This window comes from Lepisosteus oculatus, chromosome 8 (assembly GCF_040954835.1).
Source record: "Lepisosteus oculatus isolate fLepOcu1 chromosome 8, fLepOcu1.hap2, whole genome shotgun sequence".
In the NCBI taxonomy this organism is placed as follows: Eukaryota; Metazoa; Chordata; class Actinopteri; order Semionotiformes; family Lepisosteidae; genus Lepisosteus; species Lepisosteus oculatus.
Genome location: NC_090703.1, coordinates 48,155,371 through 48,164,378, shown reverse-complemented (window position 1 = coordinate 48,164,378; position 9,008 = coordinate 48,155,371). Strand labels below are relative to the sequence as shown.

Here is a 9,008-nt window from a genome sequence, read left to right as displayed (position 1 = left end):
CGCGTTCCGCCAGCCTTTCAGAGACGGGTTGAAAAATGACAGAAATGCTTCTAGAAACAGCCTTGTCTGCACTTGGCTACACAAGGACGAGGTGGGGGGGTGGGAGATTTTACTGATTTTTACAGAGGAAATCACCAATAATCTTAGGTAAGATAACACGAACCCTGACAGGGGAATCACAGGCAGCACCATTTGGCTTTGACTTACCGTGAACTAGACTTTTACCCAAAAAAATGGTCATATGTGTGTTGTGCTTTTCGTTTCCTCTCCTCGTCTGCCTAATCTGTGCCTGTTCTACGTCGTTTTCACCCGCAGGGAGAGCTCCGACCGGATCCTTCCTTTGTCAGGTTCACCAGCGGCAGGAGTGTGGAGGGTGACGCATGCCCTGGCTGGCCTGGACTGCGCACAGCTGGTTCATTACGGCGTGGTAAGTCTTTTTTTTTAAGAAGCCGTCCCTCCGCCCTCCCCCTCCACTCCCTCCGCCCAGCCGGGTGGGACTGAGCCACAGTCTGAGGCTGGCGGAACCCTTGACTTGTTCCGGGGGGAAAATGGAATTCCTGGAGGGGAAAAAAAAAAGGCGGAACGAGGGAAAGAGACATAATTCCCCGAGTTCCCTTTCATCTGGTCTTATCTGGCACAGAGTATAGACTGGCTGCAGACCTTAATCAGAGAGCCGGCTCTGTGTGAGGAGGCCTCCTTTATGAGATTTTCCTGAGCTGCAGGTAATCTTCTAACTGGAGAAGAGGAGACTGCACCTAGAGGCGAAGATTTAGTGGAATTTGCTGTGACTCCTGCTTTTTTTTGGAGGGGGGGCAGCCCATCCCAAAATGCAGCCTTCCTTGTACCGGAGCACAATAGGTGATGGTGGGGGGGTGGGGGGGGTTCTCTTCGACTTGGGGCAGCAGGCTGTGTGGGAGCATGGACCGGGACCGTCCTTCTCACTCTCAGCCTGGGCTGCTCAGGAAGCTGACGCTCGGGTGCATGATCACCGCGGCAGCCCTGCTGTCACACGGCCAGCCAGAGCCCCTGCGACTCGGCGCGTTTTCCGTCAGGTTTTGAGACGAGGAAGTCACAAGCTTCAGAATGCTTGCAAACTGATTGGTAGATAGTAGCTACCCAATCAGAGGGGGTGATTTCTTACAGGAAGCCAGGGTATCAACTTCAGCGACACCGTGGGGCAGCTTGTGCCAGACTCCCACACCCCTCTGTGTAAAGCAGCGTCTCCTCCCTGTAGTTTCCTGTACCTGTGTCATGTGGTTTGTGCTTCACTGTTCACTCTGAGGAACGTCCGTGGTGTTGACTCTGTCAGGGCTTTGGAGGGGTTTTGAATACTTGTGCAAGGTCCCCTCACAAGCAGGCTTCTCTGTGCGGCAATAAAAAAAGTTCAGTTCTTCCAGCCTGTCAGTGTGAAACATTCCTTTGAGCCCTGGAATTCGTCTGATCACTCATCTCTGGACTGATTTCACAGCAGCAATGTGTCTTTTATAATGCGGTGACCAAACGTGTACACAGTGTCCTACATGAGATTTGAATACATGAGGAAGAACACTGAGTGAAACCAACGGGACAGCGCAGTCCTTATGGTTTTGGCATGGATGTGTGCGGTTTTGTACTGTGTACACAGTATAGATTGGGGCTTTCCAACCTTGTTCTGGGTGACTACAGGTTTTGGAACATTTATTTAAGCTGACGTGTTCAATAAAAATCTAGTGAGCTCCATCACTTCATTGAACGCTTAATTGAATTAATCGTTTGCTTAAATAACAGTTAATGGGTTTCATCTCTTTAGCCCTCGACATTGATCAAGAAAAAAGTCTAATTAGCAACGTCTGTGCTCAGTTGTGACCTCGGTGTGAAGGAAAGCTCACAGACTCTGTGGCTGTCCAGGTAGTCCTTGTACACATGGTGTCGTTGAGGAATCAGGGAAGATGACAGAGTCACCCTAAGAGAGCACAAGAGTTGAGCGAGAGGCAAGGGGATCTACAGTATGGGTATTCTGAGCAATCAGGCATTTCAAAAAGCACATTAAGCGCAGCTGTTTTAACCTCACGGTTTATTTTAATAATAAAAAGCCCAAAAAAGGGAAAATGCACATGGGAAACAGAAAACTATAGAAATGAATTGAATCTGAAAACATGAAAAAAGCCTCAGAACAGTGTGTCAGCGGCCGGTATTATTGTACTGACTGGTGACCTACACTCTGAAAGGCAGTCCCCATCACCCATGCCAAAGAAGAGAGAAAAAAATAATATTTTCCACTTAATTTCTGTTTCCAGTAATTGTTGTTTTCATTGCTGACAGTAACAAAAGTTATAAAACATGTTTAATGATTTCAAGATTTCAAATCTCAATTTCTGCTCAGTGTATTATTGTTAAATTGTTATTTTTATTATATTGAATAAACATTGGCTGTAGTATCATAAATATATGACTAATAATACTGAATCTTAACAATAGACCATAATCATTTTAATAGTTCAATGAACACATCTCTTCAGTTCTCTGGGCTACTGTGAGCTGATTATTAAAATTGATATTCAACTGTTCTGGTTCAAAGGGGCAGCACAGTGTTTAGCACTGAAACAATGCTGGCAATCACCGGCAGCCCACTGGAGCTCAGCAGGTGTGAGCCTGGCCAGTACCTGGATGGGAGACTCCTGAGAAAGCTAAGGCTGCTGCTGGAAGTGTTAGTGTGGCCAGCAGGGGGCGCTCACCCTGTGATCTGTGTGGGTCCTAATGCCCCAGTATAGTGACGGGGACACCATGCTGTAAACAGGCGCCGTCCTTTGGATGAGACTTACAAGTAAAATTGACATCCTGACTTTCTGTGGACATTGAAAATCCAAGGGCATTTTTTTCTAAAAGAGTAGGGGTGTAACCCTGGTTGTCCTGGCCAAATTTCCCTTTGGCCCTTACCAATCATGGCCTCCTAATAATCCCCATCTCTGAATTTGTTTCATCACTCTGTTCTGCTCCCCACTGAGAGCTGGTGTGTGGTGAGTATACTGGTGCACTATGGCCGCTGTCGCATCACCCAGATGGGGCTGCACATTGGTGGAGGGGGAGACCCCATTATCTGTAAAGTGCTTTGAGTGGAGTGTCCAGAAAAGTGCAAGGAATTATTATTAATTATTATTATGCTGTCTGTGTGGAGTTTGCATGTTCTCCCAGTGTTTGCGAGGGTTTTCACTGGGAGCTCTGATTTCGTCCCGGGGTCCAAAGACCTACTGGGAAGTGAACTGTCCTCTGGGTACACTGGGCCTGGTTGGAGTGTGTGCTGTGTCTGTGTCTTGTACCCGTTGCTGGCTGGGATAGGCTCCAGCTCCCCCGTGACCTTGTGTTGGATAAAGAGATTAGCAAATGGATGGATGTTCAGCCTTGAACCATTTTCTGAATTACTCTGAAGCAGCTGAGAGGTGTAAGGGTGTGTGTGTGTGTTAGGGAGGAGGCGGGGGTGGGTTGCTGTACTTTCCTATAGATGCGAATCTGTGAATCTGCAGTCCCCCCCTGAAATTTGCACGTGGGTTTCCATCAGTTAATGAGCTGGAAACGGCGTGCTATTGCATTATAAATGAGGTTTACACATGGTAATGTTGGATTTGTCATGTAAAAGATTGCTTCTTTTCAACCCATTGAAAGAGCTAAATTTACCTTTGTGCCACATGCCCAGGACTCATAAAAGGCAATACACTTTGCATAGGTATTACAATAAGTCTATAATTCTAAAGTGCTGGTGAGAGAGAGGGAGAAAAAAAAGCTGTTATTCCCATACAAAGGTAGATTGGTGTTGACTCATGAATGGTTTTATTAAAAAGAAAAAAGAAGCTGTCTACCTATCTGGAAAATAACTGGATTTATTATTCTCTGAATGCGTTATTGCCCTTTTGTTCTGTTTGACCAATGATAACTATATTATTGCAAAGCAAATGACGTGGTGCTCCTTGTAATAAGCAATCTGCAGAATCCATGTGTGTTACAGATGTTTTAACAGCACCCAGGGCTCCATAAATATCCCCGGCATGCCGAAAAGAAATCTTCACCCCATTTTTTTTTCCTTCATCGGTTTTATCTCAGGAAAAAAAAAAACTCTGCTTAAGTTATTCCTATTTGTGGATTTCTGGCTGAAGATCACCAGCCCTAGACAAACACTATATAAAACCGAGATCTGAAATATTAAATGGAAAGATGGTCTGGAGGAAGCAGCACTGTGTGAAGAACTCAGGCGCTGCTTTCTGCAAGAAGGCTAGAATCCCATTGCATAGCAGGTCTGATCTGTTTCACATTTACAAGCAGCAGGCTCTCATGACCTTTTAACTAGAGAGGCAGAGAAGCAAACGTGCGAACTTTACATCTGCCGGCGCATAATTACACAAGACAAGGTAGCAATTATCTAGCACCAGGTGTGGGATTGTGTGTAAAAGCCAGCAGCAGGTAAAAGCTGGAACGGCTTCAGCTGCTGTGGAATAGGAGTCTAGTATCTGGGACTGTCATTCCGTGCTGGGATTCTCAGTGAGTTGTCGGGAGCTGGGATGCCCGCAGCCCTTCTGTTTCAGGATGTTAATTATTATAATTATAATAATAATTGTTTACACTTATATAGTGCTTTCCTGGACTCTCCACTCAAAGCGCTTTACAGGTAAGGGGGACTCCCCTCCACCACCACCAATGTGCAGCCCCACCTGGATTATGCGACGGCAGCCATAGTGCGCCAGTACGCTCACCACATATCAGCTATCAGTGGGGAGGAGAGCAGAGTAATGTAGCCAATTCATATAGGATTATTAGGAGGCCATGATTGGTAAGGGCCAATGGGAAATTTGGCCAGTATGCCGGGGTTCCACCCCTACTCTAGTAAACCGCCCTGATCACTGCTAGCCAACAGCCACACAGATCTCGAGGTATCGGACTGACACACTAAGCACAGGCCAGAGAGACAGCCTGTGAGCAGATGAAGGACAGGCCTGAGAGCCCCACTAGTGCACAATGAAAAACATCTTGCTCTCTCCACATCAGGACATTTCTCCCCTTCCCCATGTAATGTCCGGGGGCCTCTGACCCTTCTCCCTCCTCTGCCATTTCTCTGTCTCTGCCTGTTGTTCAGGGACTTTGAAAGCCAGGACATTGGCTCTCACTTTGGAGTCACCTGTACGCACGAAGGCTTGAGAGCTATCCCATTAGGCATCAGTTTATCCACGGCTGAGGTTTTGTAGAAGGTTATTAAAGCGAGTTTTGGCACGCAGTGCTCATAAGGTGTGATTTTTTAAAGTGAGGGCTAGGTTAGGGTCAGTACAAACACTGCTGTGAAAAAAAAGTCAGATCTCAAATTTCCTTGAACCGTGCTGTGCCAAAACAGCACTGTGATGGGAGTAAAAACAGAACGAGGGGAAAGTAAGAGCATAAGAAAGATTACAAACAAGAAGAGGACACGTGGCCCACTTCACTCATGCCGTTAGGAGTCGCTGCTTCAACATCAGGTGTGGGTGGTTTGTTACAGACCCCTACAACCCTTTGTGTAAAGACGTGCCTCCTGATTTCAGTCCCGGATGCCATCTCTCCCAGTCTGTACATGTGCCCCAATGATAGCATATCAATATGCTTGGCCTTCCTTTGGGGGGGCAGCACTGGTCTTTCAAAGATGGAGGTCAAAGCACAGCCAGTGAGGATTTCCGACAGCCACGTGCGCTGCTGTCAATCTACTGACACTTCCACAGAGATTTGCATTGTGCCTCAGTGACCGTTTCAAAACCTGTTTATCTGATGAGAAATTAGAGTGTCAGTGTTGCAGCAGGGCCACTAGAGGGCGGTCCTAATTCTACCCCCTCCCCCCACCCACCCAGCCGTCTTGGGGTTCTCCTTTACACTCTGGGTGACCCTGGATTTTCATGCATCGCACTTTTAGTAAAAGCGCCTTAATTTCGATTGTTACATTATTGAGTCGCTCTCTGTTCGGTTGTTGAATACCATTAAAGGGGATTGCATTCAGACGTAGGTTCATTATATTATTCTTCTGCTTTTCCTTCGGTTTCAGAAGATCATTAATCCCATTGATTTAGTATTTGTTGTTGTTGTTGTTGTTGCTTATTTTTCTTTGCTTATTTTTATTTACAAAGGGTTATTACCAAAACGGTGAGTGACGTGTGTGTGTGTGAGCCACGTGAAGGGACGGGCCGCTTTTAGTTCTCTCTTCGTGTGCTCCAGGGGGAGGGCGGTAGGCTACCTGTTAATGGCCAGTGGTAACGTCACCTGCTGGGTAGCTGGAGGAAGTCACGATGGTGCTTTGCCCTGTCCGAGTGCCCTGCCGCATTGCTCCGGATCTTCAGAAGCGCAGGGGATCCCCACACGGAGCAGTCGCCAGTTTCATCTGCAAGATAACCTGAAGCTGCGTCGTGCTTAGGCGGCCTTTGCCCGTCCTGCAGTTTTTTTTCCCCCGCAAATCTGACGAAAACTCATTTTTAATAAGCGCCCCTCATTAGTTTTCTGCAGTAAGAGAGGTACGCACATTCTGCACGCAGGGGCGCTTTTTTAAAAAAAAAAATCATTTCCCCCCTCTTCTTCACCAAGTCTAATCGTCTTCTGTAAATATTCAAGCGATGTGATAGGAGCTAAACTTTCTTTTCTGGAATCCTGCGCTTGACATTTAGAGATATTAAAATTTTTAGCCTCCTAATCCGAGCTAAGTTAACTTTTTCATTTAAACAAATACCATCTTAAATCCGACAGCAAACTGGAATTGAACTCGTCTCTTCCTGGCAGCTGTGGTGTCTCACCCTCGCTGTCTGTGCGCTGGCGATGCTGCAGCGAGCTCCGTCTCTCCTGGTGTAGGATTACGAGTCTCTCCTTTTTTTGTCACCTTATACTATAACATCTAAATTGTTCTCTTTCAATTCTGAAAACACCTACACTGTTTGATCTAATAAAGGCATTTCCATAGCCGCGCGCTCCCCCCAATTAGAGAGTAAACGTGTTAGCTAGCTTGACTTTAGCTTACCCACACCAGCAGTCAGTATGTTCTGCTGGCAAAAAAAAAAAAGTAAAATTTCCATCAGCCAACACGAATTAAAATGAAATGCAGGAAGCCATCTTTGCAGAAGATATTCCAGCCATCAGATCCTCTTGTAAACAGGCTTCACAACAAATGATAAAATAGTGAGAAAAATGAAAAGTACCCTAAATGGATGGGTTTGGATTACTAGAAGAGTCTAGAAGATACTGTAAATTTCCTTTAGAAATACAATAGAAGACACCTGTACAGTACGTGTGGCGCTGATTATTTATTATTGATTTTCTTGCACTGACTACTTTTATTCCATGATCAGTAATAAACAATACATACCTTTCCTCTTTCCCCAACAAGACGTTTATTAGCACCCAGATAGCCTCTGTAATGAAGTAAAAGCAACTACTTTACAGGTGTCTCCTTTCCAGAAGTGTACATACAGTATAACACAGCTCAAGACCGACTGTGGCACAATTTCGCTCTTTCTGCGCCCCATTCCTGTTGAAGAAACATGACTAAATGTCTGCTCTGGGAAATATAATTTATGCTTAGAATCCTTTTCAAATTCAGATTCAAACTCAAAATTCAAGGGCGCCTTGTTGGCATGACTAAAATTAGTAACGTTGCCAGAGCAATTACATAATGCAAGCAAACAGTATGAACTGCACAGATTTTGATTTTCAGACCTAGAAATTCACATTTTTTAATGTATGCATATGCACACACACCCACTGGCTTCAGCAGTAGCTTGTAGGGTTTTCTGTAGCAGGCTGTCAAATCTGTATGTATATTTTTGACCTACACGTATTCTGATATAATAAAAATTAAATTGCTATTAAATTAAATACTGAGCTTACAAAGAGAGTGCACACGTGCTCTAAATGCTTCTTCTCATTTTTCTCTCTACACAGCTCCTGGAAATACCTTGGATCAAGAAACCCTCAGCAAAGCCCAGCATCACAAATCACAAATCAGAACTCTAGCAGCAGGCTAATTCCCTGTCTTCAACAGAGGAATGGGCACAGTGCTTGGCTGTCCGGCAGGAAATAATGAGAAAATCTGAAGAAAACAGAAAATGTAAAAATAGATAAATAGAAAATGAAAAGAACAAATTCTATTTTTTACCCCGAGTTTTTTTTTTAAATGCCCAAACTATTCAGATTGTCAGAATATTCTTCAATCTCAATGGCATTGGAATCTATGCGAAAAGTAATTACTGAAACTCTATTCAGCTGTAATAATAACCTGCCAGTGATGACAGCAATTACTGGAAAGGCGTAATAGAAATCAAAGACACATTCCTCTATGACAAGTACTCCTCTAACTCAGGTTTGTGTTGGCTGAATAGTGTTTGACAATGAGGATGCGCTGTATCATTCTTAATCAGTGTTGGCACGATATTAGGGCTCGGGCTGTGAGCTACAGTGTGTGTGTAGGGAGAGCTAATCACATGTATCCTTTGCCCTGCTCTCTGCCACACACCCCCTGCCTCCCCCAGGGCCCGAGTCAGGGGTGTAGCGTGGCACGGCACTGTGGAGTGTCTGGCACATTGGCACTGAGAGAGAGAGAGAGTTAGGGCGGTCTGTCTTCTTGTCTTCCACCACCCACATCATCCCATTTGTCTTTGGTACTGTATTCATTACATAACTCAGGGGCAGAATGACGGTGTGGCTTCACGCCTCTACAGTCCTGGGGACTTTCTGTGTGGAGTCTGCATGATGCCCCACCATGCTAGCATGGGTTTTCTCTAGGTGGTCCAATTCCCTGCCACGCAGAACGTTTCTTTCTTTGGAACCTCCATTAAAGACTAATACGTCTTACTTCTGGTAAGTAGACATAACAATAGTTGAAACAGGAATTAGATCTAATCTAGAGTGGATCATCTGTAGGGCAGTACGGGATACCTAGGGGATAGTCAACATGGATCTAGAAAATGTAGTTTTTGTTTATGCCTTTGAACAAATAAAAGCCGCACTGAATAAAGAGCATATGATAATGGTAATTTTTCAGA

At 45.1% G+C, this 9,008-nt stretch overlaps 1 long non-coding RNA gene across 1 annotated transcript; it reads left to right on the top strand.

Moving 5' to 3' along the window:
- Positions 1-320: 320 nt before the first annotated feature.
- On the top strand, positions 321-8,118 carry LOC107077890 (uncharacterized). Its single transcript, XR_001478868.2, has 2 exons — positions 321-427; positions 7,909-8,118. It is a non-coding gene; the product is annotated as an uncharacterized lncRNA (long non-coding RNA).
- Positions 8,119-9,008: the final 890 nt, after the last annotated feature.